This window comes from Bacillus rossius, chromosome 1 (assembly GCF_032445375.1).
Source record: "Bacillus rossius redtenbacheri isolate Brsri chromosome 1, Brsri_v3, whole genome shotgun sequence".
In the NCBI taxonomy this organism is placed as follows: domain Eukaryota; kingdom Metazoa; phylum Arthropoda; class Insecta; order Phasmatodea; family Bacillidae; genus Bacillus; species Bacillus rossius.
Genome location: NC_086330.1, coordinates 292,601,478 through 292,616,526, shown reverse-complemented (window position 1 = coordinate 292,616,526; position 15,049 = coordinate 292,601,478). Strand labels below are relative to the sequence as shown.

The 15,049-nt window shown below is 35.9% G+C and overlaps 1 long non-coding RNA gene across 1 annotated transcript; it reads right to left on the bottom strand.

Annotated features, from left to right (window-relative positions):
* Positions 1 to 8,750: 8,750 nt before the first annotated feature.
* Positions 8,751 to 12,152, bottom strand: LOC134527747 (uncharacterized). The gene is made up of 2 exons (XR_010074263.1): positions 11,535 to 12,152; positions 8,751 to 9,271 (listed from the first exon to the last, which is right to left on the bottom strand). It is a non-coding gene; the product is annotated as an uncharacterized LOC134527747 (long non-coding RNA).
* Between the last annotated feature and the right edge of the window lie 2,897 nt (positions 12,153 to 15,049).

The following is a 15,049-nucleotide window of genomic DNA, read 5'->3' as shown; positions in this document are numbered from 1 at the left end:
GTCGAAAGACATTTGTAATTTTCTTGATGATATCAGACAGAACATAATCAATCAGCTTACTGATGACGTAGCAACAAACGGACCTTTGAAATATAACTTGTGGTTGGACTGTATATATGGAAAGCCATATCCGTTTGATAAAGAGAAGACGTGTGCATTCAAGACATCGGCAGCAGTAATTTACAGTTCGGACGATGTGAAGCAAACTGTTAAACACGGTATCCAGAAACTTTGTCAAGAAGAGGAGGACTATGTCAGTAAAGGTTCTGGTTGGTCTCTGTCTAGTATAAGCCGATTGGAGCTAAGAATTAGTCATTTCACACCGATGCGGAACTAATGATTATAAGATTGCTGGCTTTTGCAACTGATCCTGTAGTAGAATAGAAATTATGTAATAAATATTATGTTTGTAAAAGAACTTGTGGTGTTTAATTCCTTGAACCTGACACTTTTCTGATATTTAAATTAAATTTATTTTTAGCTTCGTTCAGAGATCGAACCAAGGAAAGGAGCGGATCAAATCAATATGTAAATTAATGAGTGATTTTTTTAATGAATTTTGGAACTTTTCCCGAATTTCTAGCTAAATATTTACGGATTTTCAAGATGGCGGTCAAATTTCAAGATGGCGGGGGCACCTCGGTAATAAATGTTTACTGCACTCTAGCGGGTAAGAATTAAACTAACATGGCGTCAGCGCACTCTAGCCGACGATACAATTATGATGGCTTCCAGCATCGAAGACAAGATGGCGGACATGACGTCATACCAGCTGATGGTAAATACCTTGTTATTGGTGGTGGGAGTCAGTCTGCTAGCACCCACCACGGGGGAAGAATCGGTCGTCATTTTTATTTATTTTTTTGCGCTCGTCGGGTTCGAACTGAGGACTCCGAGCTCCGTGTCGTTAATGTATGATTTTTAAATATTTTTTATTAAATTTTTATTAATTGCATTTTTTTATAAATTTTAAATTTTTTTCCGTTAAAATCGGATAATAAATAAAAAAGTTAAAGATGGCGGCTGTAACGAAAATTGCAATGGTGACGTCTTTATTCAAAATGACATATTCCATGATGACGTCAGAGGCTTATCAGAGGCTGTAGACATGGATGCTTAAGCCTCTATATGGACATTTTTAGCCGCTGGGATTTTTAAGGACTAAAAACGGGAAATTTTCCCTCGAAACGGGAATTTTTCCCTCGAAAAGAGAAATTTTTAATTTGTGGAATTTTTTGAGAATTTTTGGCGGAATTTTTTTCCACAGAAATGTAAATTTTGAGGAATTTTGGGCAATTTTTGCCGAATTTTGGCGAATTTTGAGGGTCAAAGGTCAAGGTCAAACTTGTCCCGTTACGCTATGTCCCGTTACACTCCTCCAAGATGGCCGCCGTGACGTCACAATCCAATTTGGAGGTCGGCACCACAGGCACCACACCCAGGACCCAGTCCCAGTTCCGGCTATCCTATACTACTGTGTGTGTATATTTATATAAGTAAAACCCGGGAGGGGGGCAGCCACGCCCGCCTACCCCCCCCCCCCCCCCACGGAATATAGAAGCCCTTAACTGTGGGGGACTGTTTCCACTAGAAAAAAAACCGACTGTGAAACAGCAACGTAAGCATCAAAACTATGTTTTCTGGAAAACTTTCTGTATATGTATTTTCAATTTTATTCTAATTCATGATGCAGACCAAATTATTGGCAATATACAATATTCGAGCACCTTATCCAGAGAAGATGACTTGTGACGGTTAAAACCCACACTCAAAATTCTTGGGTCGTGCAGCCATACCGCTCCCCCCTCCCCCTTACGAATTTCCGTGGGCCCTCTAGTGAATCCTTAAAATTTGTGCCCTTGTTTATATATATATATATATATATATATATATATATATATATATATATACACATACACATACATATAGTGCCCTTTTCAACCTAAAAAATTCTTAAATTTTATAGAAACCTAATAAATTTTCTAACGTGTTCTAATTGGTTAAAACATAATTTAAATTAAATGTAATATCTCTTAAATTTTACACATTACTTCAAATATTACTGGTTGAAAATATTATATGCTTGCGAACACAAAATGATGTTTCCATTTTTTTTTTAAGATTTAAATCTCTAAGATAAAAAAATCATTATTTCAATATGTATACCTATATAACAAAACAATTGCTGAATAACAGCACCAGAAATATAAAAGCTGGAAGAATATGTTCCTATCTGCACACCGGATAACAACAACTCGTAGTAGCCTATATAATAGTATTTTCTGCGACTGGTGCTGGTGCGTGGAGCATGAGCGGGGTGTCCATCATCTAGGATTTTGAAATCACGGCGTCCGTCTTGAAAAATCTTGACCTTGACCATTTGGGATGACATCAGCAATTTTGTTTTATTGAATATTCTGCCATCTTGGTCTTCGCCATTTTAAATCATTACATCACTTGCACCATATTGATTATTTTAATAACCTACTATCCAAAAATATTGGGAGTGATTAAATTTTATTTAATTACATATATTTTAAGTATATTTTAATAGAAAAACACAATTATTTCATGGAGCTTGTAGACCTATTTTTGAACCTCGTGAGACCACAATATTCAATCGTTCCCCCATGATGGCAGCTGTCAGACTGATCCCCACCACGTTTACCAATGTGTAGCCTATATTTCGTCAACTAGTATGCCTACATAAACCAACATCTTGTAACTATTTTTTTTTGTCTGAAAGAGTTTGCTGCTGCTATACTGGTTTAATTTTTATCCTTTAAAGTGCAGTAATATTAATTATCAGACATTCGTAACCGCATCCAAGATGGCCGCGCATGACGTCATATTGGTTGGCAGCAACCACCATGGAGAAATAATTATTTAATTTTGTACTCTCCTTAGGTTAGAACCCAGGTCTCCATGCTCCAAACTTCATGACGTAAATGAGTTTATAATAAAATTTATTAAATTTATTATTCAACAATTTTTTATAAATTTTAATTTATAATAATTTTTTGGTTAATATTTAAAGATTTTTAATACGGTGGACGTAATGTCATAATATTAAAAATGGCGTTGCCCAAATGGTTAAAGGTTTTAGAAACCAAATGGTGGAAATTTCTATTTAAAAACAAAAGAGGAATTCAAAATGTTGGAAATCAAGATGATGAATGTGACATCATTCAAGATGGCTTCCTGCCTTTACAACACAATCAAAGATGGTGGACATCCAGCTCCAGATCCATGCACTAGCAACAGCTGCAGAAAGTACTATTTCATGTTAATTGATTACAAAAATCACCCAACGACATATGAAAACCATTCGTTTTATAGGTATGCTATTAACACATTCGGTGACACATACTGTCTCTATGTGTATATATCGAAGTAATGTCAAGGATGGTTTTATCATATTTTACTGCAACAAGTGCAACACAAATTTTCTTGAATGTTTCATTTTTCCTGTTAATGAATAACCGAAATATATTGGCAAATCATGAATTTTTATTTTCTAACTAAAATATTATCATACAGTTTCAAATACAAAAAAAAACACACTTATCAGTTACACACTAATAAGTATTTCATTCATAATAATTTTACAATTTGCACTTTTGTAAATCATGGACAAAAAAGTATAAAATATATCTTTTTTACTGAAAATGACTATGTTGATAGGCGATATGTCAAAATTAAATAGAACTACTTGGTTCTCAACGAGACATTGTATTTACAAATCTAAAAAGTCCATTTTAAACTACTTCAAATTATATATTATTGATATATATATAATTAAAATGAATATTAATCCGATTGCATAAATTGGCGACATGCATCCCCGTTGTCATTTTTTTTCTATTAATAATCCTAATATATTTATTGTTAGTAAATTTTGTAAACTAACATTGCCAGTCGATTTTAAACTACTTCTAACTGTCGTATAGATTGGAAACATTGCAAGTATATCTAATATGGATGACTCTCCAGTTGCATTAGCGAAGAGTTTACAAGCCAGGATTTGATTTGAAATTCTCTCTCTGAAGGTTTTCTCCAAGTCCTCCAATTTTTTCATGCAAAAATTGATGTTTTTTTTTTTTTTTTTTTTTTCGTGTGCTTCTGCTTTTTCCTGTGAATATTTCGTTGGGTTTTCTCTGCGTGCTGTTGTTACTCCGTCCAATATTTTGTTGATTTTCTCAGTGTGCTGCTGGTTATTGCTGACAATATTTTGTTGGTATTCTTCGCGTGCTGATGGATATTACTGATTATAAATTGCTGATTTTCTACGGGTGCTTCCAGTTAGTAACTTAAATACACTTTTTTTCTAGATGAGACATGTATTTTCATTTAGCTTTTCGTTTAATTTCTGAAACCATGTTACGAAATTACTTTTGATAAACTCAAAATCGTATGGAATTCAAAAGTAAAAAAAAAAATCTTTATTACCGAGTATATTATTACCTAACCTCCAAACAGCTGAGAAACACTGGCATACGAGATGATTGACCTTCTCCTTCAGGTCTACCGAAGCTTCCATTCTCCTAATCACCTTTGAAATTTTACGGGGACTTTAAATATCAAAAATTGCCCTGTTTTTCTTCAATATTATATCCTACAGACTTTAACTTGACAGTAATGTTCCTCATGTTATGCAGGATGATGTTTTCCGAAAATCAACTCCCAAGGGTGGTTAAGCCCGGGCAACAGTGGAACAGCGCGATTTTGCATTGTTTATGCCTTCTGCGTCTCCATGGCAACGAGCATTGCTTTGATTTTTTTCCAATTCGAGGTGCGGCAGTGGCGTACCCAAAGGAGGGGCATGTATAATGAGCGGCGCAAGTGTTCTGCCTGTAGACTGCCGTAGCGAAGTACGGGTACATCAGTTGTACGTTGCGTGCTCGAGAATCGGAACCATCGGTGCTACTCGTTTTCTCTACGGTACATTACAAAGCATTGTAATAAATTTTTGTCGAAATTAATTGCATTTTATTTCATTTATTTTTACTGTAAATGGGATATTTAGTCTCATTTTCCCCCCATTAGTATAGCCGTGCGAAGCTGGGTCAGGCAGCTAGTATATTATATATATTTTATATTTTATTTATTTATTTATAAATTGTGACATGCATGTATTAAATTATATTGTTCTATTACAATATTCGCTAAAAACACCTACACATTGAGTTGAGGCCATTAAGCTACTGACTCAAACACAACTTCACACCACGTTACACTCAACGAGGTCCCTTTCATCTGAGGCGAGAAATTTACATTTCAGCTTTTCAATGTTTGTAACAGTCGTTTAAAATTACACACCTTGCGATAATCAAACTTTTTTATTCGTGTTATACGTACAGATGTACAGTATTGATCAAACGACCAAAAAACGCCCCCCCCCCCCCGTTTTAATAGTTTTATAGAGTTTTGTATGAAATTAGGTCGCAATCACTACTGTTACTCAATGCCAAATTCTACTAAGCAAATCTAAAACATAATCAAAGTAGAGTTGAACTGATTATTCCATAGTTAGACCAAACACCGCGATTTGAGAATTTAGACTGACCTATCATGAACCAACCACTGCAATTCAAATTTATTTACGTTTACTTACCAATTGGGCTGCTTGGTGACGTTATTTCTCTCGTTGCTCTGTGTTTAGAAATTGAGCTCGAATGACATGAGTATTCATAATTTTCTTGCCTTATTTCGGCGGGGGGGGGGGGGGGGAATTGAACCCCCAAAACATCCCCCCTGGGTACGCCTATGGCTGCCCTATTAAGTGTTTCAATGCCAGGTTTTTCATTGCAAATTCGGAATTCACGATGACAGCCATCACACTCCAGCAACCACTGACATTCTATGCCTTTCCTGATTTCTTTTGTGAATTATAAGGTCCCTGCCGTACACTGTCTTGTGTGCTGAGCTTGCAAATTAAGCATGAATGGAAAAACGTAAGCAGGATTAAAAATTCTGTTTCCCATCAAGTCATCCCAAGAAGTTTTCAAATTCACTGACTCTGTAATAAGTGCAGGCAAATTACTATCTTCGTCACAAAAAACCATTTTCTCCCTGAAATGTAAAAACAATCTAATTAAAAATAGGCCTCTTAGTATTTTGGAAATAAAATAATAGTTAGGCACAAAACAATTTTAACTCTGTGACCAGTATAAGTTCAGAGTATTAAGTATCGTAAGTTGTGGAACGGGGCCCACGAGTTTCAGAACGGTTAGAGCGCATTCAACGTATCCAGCGAGGTCAGGCGAGTATTTTCACAAGTGGTAATAGCACTGGTCGATGCCTATAATCCGAGGATGGGGGAGACGTCCTGTATTCTCTCCGCCCTTGTATTCCGACGTTCTGCTGCGAGTAGCAAGTCAAATGCAATGCCAGTTATTTTTCGTGCTGATACATGTCTCAAACGATTTCTTGTTGCCAATCACGTAACAAAAATAAAGTATCCCAGCAGGGCCTAATTTTAAATGCCAAAAAATTTCGACCATTAAATGTTTTTGTGGTGGGTGTTCTATGCAATGAATGTTATTATGATACTAAGAATTATAATTGTATTGTTTTATTTTATTCAATTCTACAAAGGGAAATTTCGTGTTTGCGACAGACATTAACGCATTCACTGCATTTTAAACTAAGATTTAAGAGCCAGAAAAGTAATAAATATTTATATAAATATATATTTTATAGATCCCGCAGGGTCTGCAGCTGCAATGAGAGGTCCACACGCCCCTACCGAACAGGAAGAACGATGTGTGTGCGGGGGGTGGGGGTGGGGGGGGGGGGCACAAGGCCAGCTTGAAGCTTATGGTGAGATGAGGCGGGCATGGAACATCGCTGGAATGCAAGCGCGAAATCCCGGGAATCGAACCCGGACCGCCTGGACGGGAGGAAAGAGTTCTGGTCACTACAACTCCATGGCCCCACAAAAAAAAATTAATTAGTGATAAATATAAGCAATTTGTTAGCATTCCCAATTCATTCACAAAATTACAAAAAATCAGTTTGAGAAACACATGTAAGTATAATGATTTTCACATGAAAAGGCCAAACATGTTACTGATTTTTATTGGCAATTGATTTATGTACTTTGCACTGGCCACATGATTCAATACTTCATGCTTAAATTATCCTTTGAAGGTAAGTACAGCTTTTTGGAACACAGAATAGGCACTGTTTTATAGGTCATGACTTACGGTGCACAATGAAATAAACTGTTATTCGTCTTTGCGAAACAAATGTCGACATAATATACAGAGGTATGTAACATCAAAATATGTCAGATTGTACTGTGAAGAAACTATAAATGGAACGAACTACAGATTTACGGAGTAGATCGTTTAATTTTTATTTAGAAAGAGAAATGGAATATAAAATAATAATCAAATCAAAATAACTGAATTTCTCCACACTATTTTAAACATGCCAATAATTAGAAATATATTGTTATTTAACTATTGATGATAAATAAGCACCATATAAAATATTACCTAATTATGCAATTAGCTTTTTTTTTCAACGAACAACAATCAAGATTTCCAAAATTCCTCATCAACAAAAATATTGCAGTCGAAATAACAGCATTGTTACAAATGTAAAATACAATATCAATATTCCAAAATGTTAACTGTTGCAAGGATTCATTTTGCTGTGTAAAGAGACTGAATTTTTAATTGAGTGACTTCTGCGTTACGAACCGCAAGTAAACCGGCAAATGAGCTGTCGTGGCTGTCAGAAACGTAAATTATTTACGCTTACTTTTTGTTTTGTTTTTAACGAACTAACATGTTATCATGCATTAATATAGGAAATATAACCTCATTTCATGCACGCAACGCAGGTCGCACAAGCATTCACAACACTAAGATTACTCATAAAATAAAAGACGTATACTGCAGATCGTAATATTCATCACAAAGAAAATTCTTACTACAATTCGTTAATAAGTTTAAAAACATTGAATTTTTTTTTCCAGCTGAAAGCTTACTTTCTCTGTATTAGAATGAGCATCATTCAATTCAGTTTCTTGCGTCACTTCTACTACAACTTTTATTATTGGATCCTCTTTCCTCTTTCGACAAGATTATGCAATCGCTAACCCCCTTTTACTTTTCTTTTTATTGTAGTAGTGAACTTTCCTCTTACCCATTGCTTCACGAACAACAGTCCTGCTAACAGTGACTAGATACGTCGGGTCGAAAGATACGGCAACGCGGGGCTATCCGAGCCCGCGCAGCTGCGCCGAGGCGGTTGCTGATAAGGCATCGAGTGCGCTCTGGTAGCGCGCCTCTCAACTAGAGAACAGATTTCCCGTGAGTATCCTCACTGTTTATTGTTTTACGTTTAAACTACTGGAGATAAATTTTTTTTGTTAAGTCAGAATTAAAGTGCAAATGCAAACCAACCACTACACCACAAATGTATTACATTTTAAAAGCTTTGTATCCTTAAAAATGTGTGTTTTGTGACCAGTCAAAGCAAACTTCGAACACAAAAAAAATAATTAAAAATACTTTTTTTTTATCACAGCATGACTAACACAATACAATTTGAAAACAGGGTTATTACATATTCGTGTAAATATAAGACAGCGATCATCTAACATTTTTTAGGCAAAATGAACACTAAACCACTTAATTCCAAAAGTATTGTAAAGAAGTATTATTATTATTATTATTATTACAGAACGTGGGTCATTTATTTTTTCTAACTATGGTGTGTGTGGAATGAAAGCATTCTTTTTTAATTTGTCAGTATTATGTTCTTTATTTCTTATTAAATATGTTTATTACAGCCACCCAAATTTCCTCTGAATTTCTTGCCATTTTGTGAACCGCGCCCTTAATGTAGGATGTCGTGAAAGAAAGCCTCTCGCCCAATCCTCATCTGCCAAACCTGTACTGTTATTGAATCTGTGGCTCAGGCCGTTTCACTCAGCTAACTGAAATGCTAAGAACCGTAGGTCTTTCATTGCTAAACCAAAGAGTCTACTTTCCATAGATTTTAAATAGTCAGCCAATTCAATATCTTGTTCTAGGGTGAATACATTATGATATTTCCCCTCAGATTTGTCTATTTCATAGCTTACATTGTTTTTCTTTTTTGCAACATATCTTTACAAAGAGGTTTTTGGCACATTGAAATGTTGTGATGCCTTCAAATATCCCATTTCCCCGGAAATAACAGCTACCACTGCAAATTCCATCGATTGTATACTCCATTTTTGTCTGCCTGTTTTTCTTCTGTAATTCCGCACCATCTGCAATCGATAAACATAGTTAAATGAAGCGTAACATTTTTAAGGGGCAGAACGGGATATTGTCCCGTTCTGTTCCATCCCATTCTGTCCCATGTGCCGTGTTTAGGTTCGGGATTTTTTTAGGTTCAACACATGGCCAGGTTAAGCAAACCACTAAACTCCAGCAATCCTTGAAACACGTGCTTTACGCATATATTAGTTTCAATTGTTTGTAAGCTTCTAAATTTTAGCTTACCTTTGATGTAAAGTAATTAAAAGTTCTAATGAATTGCTCAAAAACCTTCAAACCACCGCACCACTAACAAACATGTTGTAAACAGCAACGTAATTGCTGCAACGGCCGCGCGCTGCTTTCTCCTTGTAGTTACATGCCGTTCCGCTAGGTTACAGCACTTTGCAGGCGACAAATCAGGGTGATCCCGTTCTGCCCTACTATCCCATTCTGCCCCGTTTTCCCCTACTCATACCATCACTAAAAATTACCACTCACTTACAAACTGCCACAATTACATGTTGTCGAAAGTGTCGTGACAGTGCGACTGACCTATTATTCCGATTGCATCTAGACTATTTGTATATATTGTATATATTCATATTATATTATATATTATTATATATATACAATATATATTATATATTATATATATTATTTATATTGTATATATTTATATTATATTATTATATTCATATATATTAATATTGTATATGTATATTTTCATTAGTAGGGCAAGTGTACCGAATATGAGACTCCTTTTTAAAAATATTTATATTTTGTTATTAAAACCACTATTGGTAGATTAATTTATCTTATATGATATATTATGTAATGCACTTTTACTTCAAAACAGGATTGAGCACTTGTATTAATACAGAAAATAATTAAACTAAGAAATAAAAAAAATGCGAAATTTTGTGAAAACAAAAATGTGTTCCTAATATGAGACACCCCCTACATTATGTTACAAATTCCATATTTGATACCATTTAGTCACTTTTTGCACTTATGTTTGTTACACATAGGACACACAAAACATGGATCGGCTCCGCAATCTTCATGAGCGCACCCATAGCACTTGAGGCACTGCCGCCATTTCTAGCCATGTTTGTCCTCTGAGAAAAGGCAGCCGCATAACAAACACTCTGCATCCATCACTTTCAGATCCATCACTTTCATTTGAACTGTCATGCAGCGAATTATTTTCGTCACTGGAGTCCTCAGAATCTACAGCGATGAATGATTTGATAGTAATCCTTAATTTGTCCGTGTTTCGAGATCTGGTTTGTGTAGGTCTAGCTTCGTTTCCTTTCTGTTTCCCAAGAACCAATTTCTTACGAGCTTCAGCCTTTTTCTTTCTTGCGACATTTTCATCCAAGCTTGTTTTGTATGGCGATGATGTGATAACATTAGCACTGCCACATCTACTGGATGTTTCTTTTGAAGGAAAATTTGGTAGTGGTGAAATATCCACAGGTCTGATAAAGGGACTAACTGCACTGCTGCAACATGGCTGATCTGTCTGCATCGAAGTTTCTCTTGGGTGGTTCTGGTCTTCTCTACAAATGGCTGTATCTGAATTCTCTTGAGCTCCATTTTCTTATCTAGTTTCTTGGCCATTTAATGATTTAGAGAAAGCACCAAATTCATAATCACGAAATATGTTTCGGTTAAATGGAAACAGGCCTGTTTTATTAAAAGAATTAACAGATATTTCCATTGTTGCTGCTCTTTGGTATGCAGCACTGAAAAGTTTAGCCACTGAAAAGTTTAGCCACTGTAAAGTTTGTAACAACATGATTTGGGTTCGGCACAGCCAGTCTTCTTCTTCTTGAGCATAAGATGTCTTGAGAGGGAACATAAAAACCTACGTCCAACGGCTGCATCTTATGAGATGAGTGTGGAGGTAAGCATATGATCGAAACGTGGCTTTCCCTGGCCTTCTCAGCAGGGCCTACATGTCTAACTATGTTCTATCACAAAATTTTAAGATATTTTATATATAATTAAACTTATTAGTTACTGTTCTTACAGCGACAGTATTATTTTAAATCTAAATCACCTAATATGAGACCCTTACTCCTAATATGAGACCCTATCTCAAATTAGGACACGTAAGTGGTCTCATATTAGGCACCTTGTCATGGCCGCTACAAAACACATCAACAAGGCTGAAATTTTAAACTTCCATAGTTCCTTATTTATACACATGGAAGCTTACTTCACTGCTCATAAGAAAGTATGAATGGATAATTAATATAAACGTACCTTTATGTTGATAATAAAGCTGCAAGATGCCACTCACGAAAACTCAAAATGAAGAAAATCGTATAAACTGTTATTCTGATTCTCGCGCGCATCAGATAAATGTCTCACTCTATCCGTGGTCGGGAAATGGAGGCTGCTGGTAGTTCCAAGAGCGGCTGATAGGTAGCAGCTCTTACTTGTCAAGATAACCAAGGGTCTCATTAAGAGCATTATGTAGCTAGCGTGACCTTGAGGCGAGCTCTCCAAGCCATGTGCGCCAGCCGTCTGAGAGGCGTGGCGTACGGTCAGGGGCGCGGCCACAGACGACTGAGATATACAGACTGTCAACGCCTAGGCTTCTAATGTAACACAAAACTTCGCGTCGCCCTGGTGGTGTGTGCATGAAGCTCGACGGTTTACAGGTCCGGTACGCAGCGCTGCCAAACGAGCGAAGTAGGAACCCAATAAGGCTGGCGCTGCACGACTATCAGCGGGATGGCATGGCATGAAGAGAGTGTGAGGGGAGGAGTGAAACAGAAGAGCTCAAGGTCACACAACGGGTCGCGGTCGCAGCGCTTTGACGATACAGATATGTGCGCATATACCGACCGCGTTGAGACATACGGCGAATAAAATATTTAAAACGCTTTACTTCTCCTGGTTCTGTTTACATAGAAAACAATTTATCATTCAAATATTGTCCTATATCAGAGTGATATTATCTTTTTCATTAGGCCTAATTGTGTTGCTAACATTTTATGCAACCTCAAAATGCCAGTTTTTTCGCACAGACTACAGTCAAGAAATTTTCTAACGATGGCGCTCAACAATCTTCAGTCGGTACCTAGCGAATATTTATGTTTAAATAATCACTTTTATTCCTATTATGGTTATGTATTTATTCATTAATGCATTAGCTTGATCGCATTAATAAATATAAATAACTGAAATAGGTAAAAGAGTTGGTGATCTACAGGTAACTTCCGCATGTCATAGGCATTATTGGCGTGATTAAAAATAAATGTATTTAATATTTAAAATCATGAGATTAGCTTATCGGGTATTAATATGCAGTTTTCGTATTGCTGTTGGCTTTTATGTGAACTCCGAGAACAGATTAGATTGCGTTATTTACGTAATAAAACATTTGACATATCACTTGAACTAAACTTAATACCCATTTACTTATTTGAAAGTACTACATTTACGTAACAACATATACATAAGCAATGTACACTCTAAACGTACTTAATACACAGAATACTATTCAATTATAAGAGGCCCACCTACTTAGAACTATAGACGTTACTCAACTTAAGAAAGCAGTTTAAAAGTGAAAAGTGATTATTTAATAAGTATATGTATAATGAGATACAAGCGAACAGAAAATTCATTGGGGCATTACTGTGATACGAACGGGAAAATTAAGAAAACAGTTTAATCATACTTGAACAGTAGGAGACGTAAACAGACGTATCCGTTTAAAATACCGACAATGTATCTCCATTAGTTCTGAGTACCATTATTTAATGTTCGAGATAGGTCGGCCGCTTAAGTACACACAAAATAAAGATGTTTTGTTTTTGGAAAGAAATACTAATCTACTTTTAGTGCTACAAAGCATAACAAGGTAGATACAATACCATTTCCTGGAAGGTCATTTTTCTTTTCCTCCAGAAGACAACCAACAAGTTAACAATGTAACAAGTTCCTAAGTTTTTGAGGCGGCTTCTTGGCAGAAATGCAACTTTTTTTCGATGACCAAAACAATTCTCTGTTAAGCCTTATTCGTATCAAATGGATAAGAGCATATATTCTGTGTTTTTTGCATGGCCCGAAAAACCAGCAAGGGTACACATTTTTCACTCGTTTTTTAACTTCTTTAAAAATCAATCCCAAGACTACTTTGTCAGAACAGCATTTCGGGTAAACTTCCGTAAATGTTGACAAGGTTATGTCAGTTACCTTGAAAAACATATCGCTCGGAGCAATCAGCTTACCTACTCTGTCTTCTTTAGCCATGTAAGCTCTGTTGAAAAGAAGTAAATTGTGATGACTTTCTAATTGCATATTTGGAGAAGAAAAAGACTTACGACATGTCACACAGTGGTACTTGTTTTCTAATTTCTTCGCAAGGTATCCTGCAACGTACCTGTAAACAAAAACAAAGTTTTATGTTTGCTAGGTTCATCGTGGACGAATTATATTCATGGTACGGAAAGTTAAACGAAATAATAATACGAATTAAGGTTCAATATAACTGAATCAGAACTATGTCATGACCAATAATTTATAGACAGAATACATCTTCGTTGTATAAATAGTACAGTCATAAATGTTACAGTATGTTTTAGTTTTCTTCTGTTTAGGTGAAGGAAACTAACAAATGTTTTGTGAACAAAGGGAGTAAAATAATATACAAAGTATACAAGCGATGGAAATATTCTAATATATAACACAAAAACATAAGCCAATATAACTTTAATGACAGAAAATTAACCCTTACGGTTATAAATGCTAATGTGAGTTTGTAAGTTTCGTTTTTACCCCTTAACTACTGAACCGATCATCATAAAATTTCGCATACTCTTTGTGAACGACCGACGATCTGAATTTATTGACAAAATCAAACCTACATTAACACGAGCGAAGCGGCGGGCAAAAGCTAGTAATAAAATAATAATCTACTGTGGCAACATTTTTTTTATGTGTACGAAAAACAGTAATGAAAGTAAATACGACAATTAGCCGAAAACTTTGCAAGCTAGAATATGAGAAAGAAACACAAATGAAAGTAGAAACAACCTTTAAAATAACAATGAAACACAATCAGTCAATATTGTTAGAAGTTATATATTTTACAAATATAAATGTAACATGGAACAATTATAGGAACGAGTAATATTAATCAGTATTATTAAGTAGGCATTAATAAGCGACATCGTTCGTTCCCTTGCATACAGAATTTAATTTCTCCAAACAACATTAACAGGTTGCTACATGTATATTGCTATTATATAGGTCGTTCAAAATAAACATTTCACGCCATATTTCACACATGTTTCTACTTTCTAATTGATTTAGTATTAAAATGCAAACTATTAAGATTCATGAAATAAACAACATTTTACGTACAATTTAAATACTAGAATATTTTTATGACATCGTACGAGCTTACCTTACAGAGCAGGACTCCAGGGTTGAATCACATTCAGAAATCTCTGTAGTATGTTCCGAAGCCAGTTCCCTGCCATCTGCGTCACTGTCGCAATCGCTGAGGTGGTCAAATCTCGCAGCTGTGTCGTCCTGAACAGCTGCCGTTGCCTTGGAGAAAACGGACAGGAGAGCATCCTCGTCGGGTTCACAGTTTGCAATCTGTGCTGGCTTCAGCAGATGCGTGCAGACGAAAGCTCTTAAGTTGTGTCTGAGCTGTTGAGCCGAAGGATTAGCATTGAAACCTCCTCTGTATCGCAAAACTGAAAACATGTTCTCAATAGCATCTTGGTTCAGTCGAGATGTAAGAACATATTCGATGC